Genomic DNA, 9,308 nt, shown 5'->3' with positions numbered 1-9,308 from the left:
TTTCTGGGATATTTTATTTCAGCTCATGAAACATGGGACCAACACTTTCCATGTTGCATTTATATTTTTTTCAGTGTATTTTAACCATTGGTCAAAAGATGCGTTTTTGATTGGACACCCAACAATATGATGATTCATGGTCTCAACAGGGTTTATGTCCCAAATTACACCCCTTTCCTTACATGCAGTAAGTAGTACACTTCTTTTGACCAGAGCCCTGGTCAAAGTAGTGCACTATATAGAGAATAGGGTGCCATTTGGGTGACACCCAAGGACTTACTCCAGACTGTTTGCTTTTACTGGGTGATGTTATTGGCTCACTTCAATGTCACTTCTGTTTTATTCTGTTGAATGTCATTGTGTGTTGTTATTATATAACGGTTTGACACAATCACAATCTGAAAAATAATGGTTGGTTAGAGAACGAAATCACTGAGGGATTATTAGGGAACGTATCAATGATGATTTAAATCAGTTACCTAAACTCATTTAGCAGGTGATTCCATGCTGTGAGAGTAGCTACTAACCCCTTATTCATGAATTGTGAGTGAGAGGAGATGGTCTAGTATTTCATTGTGTAGAGGTACATTTTGTCATTTAATGTACTTGTTATTTATGTGATTCTAATGGACGTGGTATGTTCGACAAAGGTGAAAAGGTGGTGGAAAGGTAGGAAAATCAACCTAGGATCATGTTGAGTTGGAGATGAAACGGACAAAACTACAGTATTTACACTCTGCTTCTTCAGACAGTTCTGATTCTATTTTCATTACGAGGGGCAGTGAAAACTAAACCTACTTCTTCTTGAGTCGATTGTGAGTTAGGTAAATATGGTCATTGTAAGAAACCTTTGCTTGAGGCTCTGGAGAAAAGAGAATGGAACGCTCATCATAGTCCCGAGCAGCCAATCCTGCTAATTGTTCATGTGGATGATGTGGATAGTTTGTTTTTGTATATTATGTGATTAAAAGATGGATCTTTTTGGAACTTGACATAGTAAGTGTGATATGTAAAAGGTGAATAACTGTGGTTTAATTGTTCCTATTACGTTGTTTGTCCCCAGGCTCAATTGCTACCATATACTGTAGGGTTGACAGCGAGAGAGAGCCAACTGGTGGACTAGATTACACAGGAAAAAAAAACATGCTGAGAAGCACATGACAAAAAAAAAAGGTTTCCCTCATATGTGTTTAAACCCTGATAGCACTGTTTGAATGGCATAGAGTAGGCCAGTCCCTCCTCACATAGGCAACTGTAGAATACTTAATACTGCTGGCAGGTAAACTGTGAGTCAGAGTTTAGAAATGTGTTACCTTGGCTTCATACCCCGAGGGAGAGTAGGCCTATTGCTTTGCACCTGCCTCTGTGTCATATGCAGTGCAGATTATCAGATGGCATTGAATTTTTCTGGTGGCTATAGCAGCATAACAGCTCAGCACCTGCCCTTTATGCTCCTCATAAAATGTTGTACTTTGACCCACCATATAATAATTATTAGTCAGCCTGGTAAAAGGTTTTGAAACATTGTTTTCCTCAACACAACAGCAACTCCTTTGCAAATTAAGATATCGAGAATGAATGTGAAACCAAACAAGGGAATTTATAAATAAGAGCAATAACCTGAAATGTGGTAGGCTATAAAGCGCAATAAATCCACAACACACGAAGAAAGCTTTTACATAACTTTCACATTAAATATTTTCAAGTCAGGTAATAAAATATGATAATTATTGACGTTGCCGTTTTCGTCAATGGCAAATTCAATTTGTACATTAGTAGCCTAGTAAATGAGTGCCTCAGTTGGTAGAGCATGGCGCTTGCAACGCCAGGGTTGTGGGTTCGATTCTCACGGGAGACCAGTACGAAAATAAGAGCGTCTGCTAAAATGTAAATCCAGCATCTCAGAGCTCCATCACGTCACAGTTTGTAGGCGGGGAAGATGATTTTTGACGGACAGCGGGGAGGAAGCCACCCTAGTAAGTGCTGTGTTTTTCTGGACCACTAAAATGGCTGTTGTCGAGGATGGGGAATAGCCTGTGAGCACTACACGCATATAAGGGGAGGATTGAGAAGACTACACCGAAGTGTGGAACATTTATATTCGTTTTATTCTAAAGGTATGTCAATGTGAATTGCCGTTTCTCACGTATAAGCATCGAAATGTGTCCTCCTTTGATCGACGAAGTTTGATTGACAGCTTGAGTCCATCTGAATGTTCTCTTGTCTGACTCTGCTAGCTAACGATAGCAACTGCTGTCGTCTAGCAAATATCATATTCGCTATCAAACAGATGTTATCAACTAATTAGGATCGTTGCCATTTATTCAAAATACTGCAATCAATAATGGTCGCAGTCAGGCACGGAAATAAAAAAACAATTATTTCATAAGATGTTGTGATATCTCGTGCGCTCTAACGTTAAGCTAGCTAACAGTCGATGGTTTACTGAACATTCGATATGGCTAGCCAAGTGAAATAGCAGCTAGCAAGATATAAATGTTGTTGTAAATTGAAATGAGCTAGCTACCTTATTATTCACTAGCTAGCTAGTGTAACGGTACCAAGGTTGTCCGCTTATTACGGTGTAGCTCAATAGTGTGCAACTGCAGCCCGCAATTCGGGGCGTTCCCACTCGAGCCTCCCATTGGTTCCTCCCTCCATCCCCCCCTCTCCCCATAGCATTCCATTGGTTCCTGCATGAACTCTGTCGTTAACAGAACTGCAGGAAAACCGTGCCTGACAGGCGGGGGCGAAGGACACTGTCTACCGGTGTACAGCTAGCTACCGCCCTTTCTTCTATGGGGTTTATTGGCTGGCATCCAACGTTATTGTGTATTAAAGCCACCTACTGTACTGGAGTGCCCCCGCCTCCCACCTGTCCTAGATTGAGTCTTAGTTAAAAAATTGACCAATAGAAGTACACTATATATACAAAAGTATGTGGACACACCTTCAAATTAGTGGATTCGGCTATTTCAGCCACACACGTTGCTGACAGGTCGAGCACACAGCCACGTTGCTGACAAACACTGGCAGTATAATGGTCTTACTGAAGAGCTCAGTGACTTTCAACGTGGCACCGTTACCTTTCCAACCATTTTTTTTATTTTTGTTATTTCACCTTTATTTAACCAGGTAAGCCAGTTGAGAACAAGTTCTCATTTACAACTGCGACCTGGCCAAGATAAAGCAAAGCAGTGCGATAAAAACAACAACACAGAGTTGGGGTAAACAAAACATAAGTCAAAAAGACAAACAGAAAATATATATACAGTGTGTGCGAATGTAGTAAGTTATGGAGGTAAGGCAATAAATAGGCCATAGTGCAAAATAGTTACAATTTCGTATTAACACTGGAATGATAGATGTGCAAAAGATAAAGTCAGCTTGTCAAATTTCTGCCCAGCTAGAGCTGCCCCAGTCAACTGTAAGTGCTTTTATTGTGAAGTGGAAACGTCTAGGAGCAACAACGGCTCAGCTGCGAAGTGGTAGGCCACACAAGCTCACAGAACGGGACCGTCGAGTGCTGAACATTTTTTGTCTGTCCTCGGTTGCAACACTCACTACCGAGTTCCAAATTGCCTCTGGAAGCAACGTCAGCACAATAACTGTTCGTCTGGAGCTTCATGAAATGGGTTTCCATGGCCGAGCAGCCGCACACAAGCCAAAGATCACCATGCTCAATGCCAAGCGTCGGCTGGTGTGGTGTAAGGCTCGCCGCCATTGGACTCTGGAGCAGTGGAAACGTGTTCTTTGGAGTGATGATTCACGCTTCACCATCTGGCAGTCCGACGGACGAATCTGGGTTTTTGGTGGATGCCAGGAGAACGCTACCTGCCCCAATGCATAGTGTCAACTGTAAAGTTTGGTGGAGGAGGAATAATGGTTTGGGGCTGTTTATCATGGTACGGGCTAGGCCCTTTAGTTCCAGTGAAGGGAAATCTTAACGCTACAGCATACAATGACATTCTAGACGGTTATGTGCTTACAACTTTGTGGCAACTGTTTGGGGAAGGCCCTTTCCTGTTTCAGTATGACAATGCCCCCGTGCACAAAGCGAGGTCCATACAGAAATGGTTTGTCGAGATCAGTGTGGAAGAACTTGACTGGCCTGCACAGAGCCCTGACCTCAACCCCATGGAACACCTTTTGGATGAATTGGAATGCCGACTGCGAGCCAGGCTTTGTCGCCCAACATCAGTGCCCGACCTCACTAATGCTCTTGTGGCTGAATGGAAGCAAGTCCCTGCAGCAATTTTCCAACATCTAGTGGAAAGCCTTCCCAGAAGAATGGAGGCTGTTATAGCAGCAAAGGGGGGACCAACTCCATATTAATACCCATGATTTTGGAATGAGATGTTGATGAGCAGGTGTCCACACACTTTTGGTCATGTAGTGTTTAAAGAGGCGTTCCTGCAGATGCAGGAATGCCCACATACAGGAACGCCCTGAATTGCGGGCCGCAATTACAATCTTCTCTTGTAGGTAGCTAGTAGCAGCCAATGATTGGTAGCAGCCCCTATTGGTCGAACAAGTATTTTTTTTATACAGTGAGGGAAAAAAGTATTTGATCCCCTGCAGATTTTGTACGTTTGCCCACTGACAAAGACATGATCAGTCTATAATTTTAATGGTAGGTTTATTTGAACAGTGAGAGACAGAAAAACAACAAAAAAATCCAGAAAAACGCATGTCAAAAATGTTATGAATTGATTTGCATTTTAAAGAGGGAAATAAGTATTTGACCCCTCTGCAAAACATGATTTAGTACTTGGTGGCAAAACCCTTGTTGGCAATCACAGAAGTCAGACGTTTCTTGTAGTTGGCCACCAGGTTTGCACACATCTCAGGAGGGATTTTGTCCCACTCCTCTTTGCAGGTCTTCTCCAAATCATTAAGGTTTCGAGGCTGCCGTTTGGCAACTCAAACCTTCAGCTCTCTCCACAGATTTTCTATGAGATTAAGGTCTGGAGACTGGCTAGGTCATTCCAGGACCTTAATGTGCTTCTTCTTGAGCCACTCCTTTGTTGCCTTGGCCGTGTGTTTTGGGTCATTGTCATGCTGGAATACCAATCCACAACACATTTTCAATGCCCTGGCTGAGGGAAGGAGGTTCTCACCCAAGATTTGTCGGTACATGGCCCCGTCCATCGTCCCTTTGATGCGGTAAAGTTGTCCTGTCCCCTTAGCAGAAAAACACCCCCAAAGCATAATGTTTCCACCCCCATGTTTGACGGTGGGGATGGTGTTCTTGGGGTCATAGGCAGCATTCCTCCTCCTCCAAAAACGGCAAGTTGAGTTGATGCCAAAGAGCTCGATTTTGGTCTCATCTGACCACTACACTTTCACCCAGTTCTCCTCTGAATCATTCAGATGTTCATTGGCAAACTTCAGACGGGCCTGTATATGTGCTTTCTTGAGCAGGGGGACTTTGCGGGCGCTGCAGGATTTCAGTCCTTCACGGCGTAGTGTGTTACCAATTGTTTTCTTGGTTACTATGGTCCCAGCTGCCTTGAGATCATTGACAAGATCCTCCCGTGTAGTTCTGGGCTGGTTCCTCACCGTTTTCATGATCATTGCAACTCCACGAGGTGAGATCTTGCATGGAGCCCCAGGCCGAGGGAGATTGACAGTTATTTTGTGTTTCTTCCATTTGCGAATAATCGCACCAACTGTTGTCCCCTTCTCACCAAGCTGCTTGGCGATGGTCTTGTAGCCCATTCCAGCCTTGTGTAGGTCTACAATCTTGTCCCTGACATCCTTGGAGAGCTTTTTGGTCTTGGCCATGGTGGAGAGTTTGGAATCTGATTGATTGATTGCTTCTGTGGACAGGTGTCTTTTATACAGGTAACAAGCTGAGATTAGGAGCACTGCCTTTAAGAGTGTGCTCCTAATCTCAGCTCGTTACCTGTATAAAAGACACCTGGGAGCCAGAAATCTTTCTGACATTTTTGACATGCGTTTTTCTGGATTTTTTTGTTGTTATTCTGTCTCTCACTGTTCAAATTAACCTACCATTAAAATTATAGACTGATCATTTCTTTCTTTTTTTTGTGTCTTTTTTTTTGGGGGGGTTGTGGATCAGCTTAATATTGCAGATAGATTGTATCTTCTATCAATGTAATTGTCTGCATCACTTCCAATCCCCCATGTTTTTTATATATACACTCCCCTTTATTACTTTTCAACCCTGCCATCCTTTCCCTACTTGGAGTAAATTAGTGAACAACAATGCCCAGGCCTCTACTTCCGGTCTATACTTACTATCTACACCTTATGGACACAGTTAATTTTACAATAATTATATTATATATATATAATTATTATATTTTTTGCTCCTGAACTTCTTCTACTCTCAACCTCTCCAATCATTTTCATGATGTCCATCCGGTTTGCTTCTATATTCTACCTAGCTGTGCTCTTTCCCAAAAGCTCCCAACATACAACCTATATACTTATTATGGACACAGTATGCTTACATTATTAGCTATCTTTGTTATTATTTGTTGTTATTTGTTATTAGTCCCATCCTTCAACTCTATTCAATACCTCCCATCTATCTCTTAACACCATCCATATAGGATTTCTATTTGCCATATATATTTCAACCGTACTGTGATGTTTTACAAAAGTTCTGAACCTTTCTATTCTCATTGCTTCTACAGATTGTGAATTAAAAATAAACATTTTTGCTAAAAGTATTATTATATTATTGATCGATTGACTATGACTTTTCAGATCACCCAGTAATGCTATCTGCAAGGTTAGCCCCAGGTAAATATTGCAATCCTTTAGCCAAAAACAAGCTACAAATGGACAGAACCAAAACAAATGATCTAATTATTCTGTCTCTTCACAGCAAAATCTGCAGAGCTGGGAAGATTGTATCCCCCATATAAATAACATTCTATTGGTAGCAAGAATTTTATATAATAATTTAAATTGAAAGATTCAAATTTTTGAATCCGGTGTCGTTTTGCGTGTCAGTTCATAAACACTATGCCATGGGATCGGTATGTCAAAAATCTCTTCCCAACTATTTTGCAATCTATATGGGACGGCTGTCAATCCTTTGGTCCTTAAGTGAAACTGATATATTTTTTTATTTATCACAGTTTTCCTTAACCAATTATGTTCTTTAATGCAAGGCCGACAGACAAGTTCCTTACTTTCTCCCCCTTCCACTTTCCTCTTCCACTTTTGCGGTAAGGCTGCAATTATTTGGTTGTAATTTTGGGTAGAGCAGACATTTCCATATGTTTTTGTTAGCTGCATGTGCGACATAACTCCACCAGTCCTACCGATGATATTATTTACGAAGATTATACCTTTTTTAAACATTCTATCAAAAAATAAAGGTTTTTTGTCAATTAGTATATTTGAATTTAACCACAATATTTGTTGCATTATTTGTTCTGTCGTTTCTGGAGGATTAAATTGAAATTGCAACCAACTTTCTATGGCTTGTTTTAGAAATAGTGATATTTGGGAGATTATTTCCTTTTCAAATAACTGTAAATGAGTTGTTGTAATCTGAATAAAGGGAAAAAGGCCTTTCTTGAACATTGGTTGAGACAACCTTACTAATTTGCTTGAGAACCATTTCGGATTTAAGTATAACTTTTGTATGACTGAAGCTTTTAGTGATAGGTCTAATGCTTTAATATTTAATCATTTCTGTCCTCCGAATTCATATTCATTATATAAATATGCCCTTTTAATTTTGTCTGGCTTGCCGTTCCAAATAAAATAGAATATTTTTTTCTCATATAATTTAAAAAACTGTTCGCTAGGCGTAGGCAAGACCATAAGCAAATAGGTCAACTGGGATAATACTAAAGAGTTAATCAGGGTGATTTTTCCACAAATTGACAGGTATTTTCCTTTCCATGGTAGTAAGATATTATCTATTTTTGCTAACTTTCTATTAAAATGTATTGAAGTGAGATCATTTATTTCCTTTGGGATATGTATTTCGAGTATATCCACATCACCATCAGACCATTTTATTGGTAAACTACATGGTAATGTAAAAATTGTATTTTTTAGTGATCTAATACGTAATATAGTACATTTGTCATAATTTGGCTGTAATCCAGAGAGGTTAGAAAAGGTATCTAGATCCTCTATGAGGCTGTGGAGGGATTCTAGTTCATGTTAAAAGAAAACATGAATCATTAGCGTACAATGACACCTTTGTTTTTAAGCCCTGGATTTCTAATCCTCTGATATTATTATTGGATCTGATTTTAATAGCTAACATCTCGATGGCCACAATAAATAGATATGCCGATAGTGGACAACCTTGTTTCACTCCTCTTGACAGTTTAAAACTTTCTGAGAAATAGCCATTATTTACTATTTTACACCTAGGGTTACTATACATGATTTTGACCCATTTTATAAGAGATTCTCCAAAATTGAAATGCTCCAGGTATTTATATATAAACCCCAGTCGAACTTTATCAAATGCCTTTTCAAAGTCTGATCATTTCTTTGTCAGTGGGCAAACGTACAAAATCAGCAGGGGATCAAATACCTTTTTCCCTCACTGTACATCCTGATGGTGATAACTGATGATGATGATGGTGTAGCCTAATCTAATGCATCGTATCAAAGCAACAAGCGGTCACTGCATACACTGAGTATACATAAACTATGCATAATTTTGATGTAAATCCCACATTTAAAAACCTTGCATTATTATTTGAAGTGATTTTGAGGTCACCAATCAAGCTAGCCGATTAAACTCAACTCCACGATTTACGATGGAGTTGAGCGCCGACCAGTGTGTGCGGACTAGAGTTCCGACATCACACACAATTACGTTTTTATAAACAACTACTGATTTCAGCACCCAAAGAATAGCCCGCAATTACACACTACATTGTTGTAAAAACTTAATTTTATGTGACGTCGGAGCTCCAGTCTACCCACACTAGTTGCCGCTCAACAACATCGTAAATCGTGGAGTTGAGTTTAGTCAGCAACAACCAAGCTCGCGCAGATGTAATTTCTGTATGTTTAATTTTCAGTACTTTTGCTTTGGTACAGAGAAGCACAACACATACATAGATGTAGCCCAGTCTGAACAGACAGCAGAGAGTGGTTCCAGATTTTGACCTATAGCCTAGCCTACGTATCCCTTCTATATTCAATGCATACCACAGATACTGTACTATAGCTGTTCCATCTAGGCCTATATTTGTTGCACACCACAGATAGAAGGGAAGGTCTTAAAGGTTCAAACCCTCCTCATACTAGGCCTACATCATATGAATGATGTAATAAGAGCTTTATAAAATACA

At 40.2% G+C, this 9,308-nt stretch overlaps 1 protein-coding gene across 6 annotated transcripts in view; it reads left to right on the top strand.

Moving 5' to 3' along the window:
* Positions 1-1,898: 1,898 nt before the first annotated feature.
* Positions 1,899-9,308, top strand: part of LOC121552806 (kinase D-interacting substrate of 220 kDa B) — a 56,006-nt gene continuing 48,596 nt past the window's right edge. For 3 of the 6 annotated variants that reach the window (XM_041865857.2, XM_041865858.2, XM_041865855.2), the window contains exon 1: positions 1,899-2,117. The gene's annotated coding sequence lies outside the window, so the exon portion shown is untranslated. The remainder of the gene's footprint in view (positions 2,118-9,308) is intronic. The other 3 variants (XM_041865861.2, XM_041865860.2, XM_041865859.2) reach the window with 1 other exon arrangement.

Source organism: Coregonus clupeaformis, unplaced genomic scaffold (genome assembly GCF_020615455.1).
Source record: "Coregonus clupeaformis isolate EN_2021a unplaced genomic scaffold, ASM2061545v1 scaf0041, whole genome shotgun sequence".
Lineage (NCBI taxonomy): Eukaryota > Metazoa > Chordata > Actinopteri > Salmoniformes > Salmonidae > Coregonus > Coregonus clupeaformis.
This window is presented reverse-complemented; position numbering and strand designations above follow the sequence as displayed.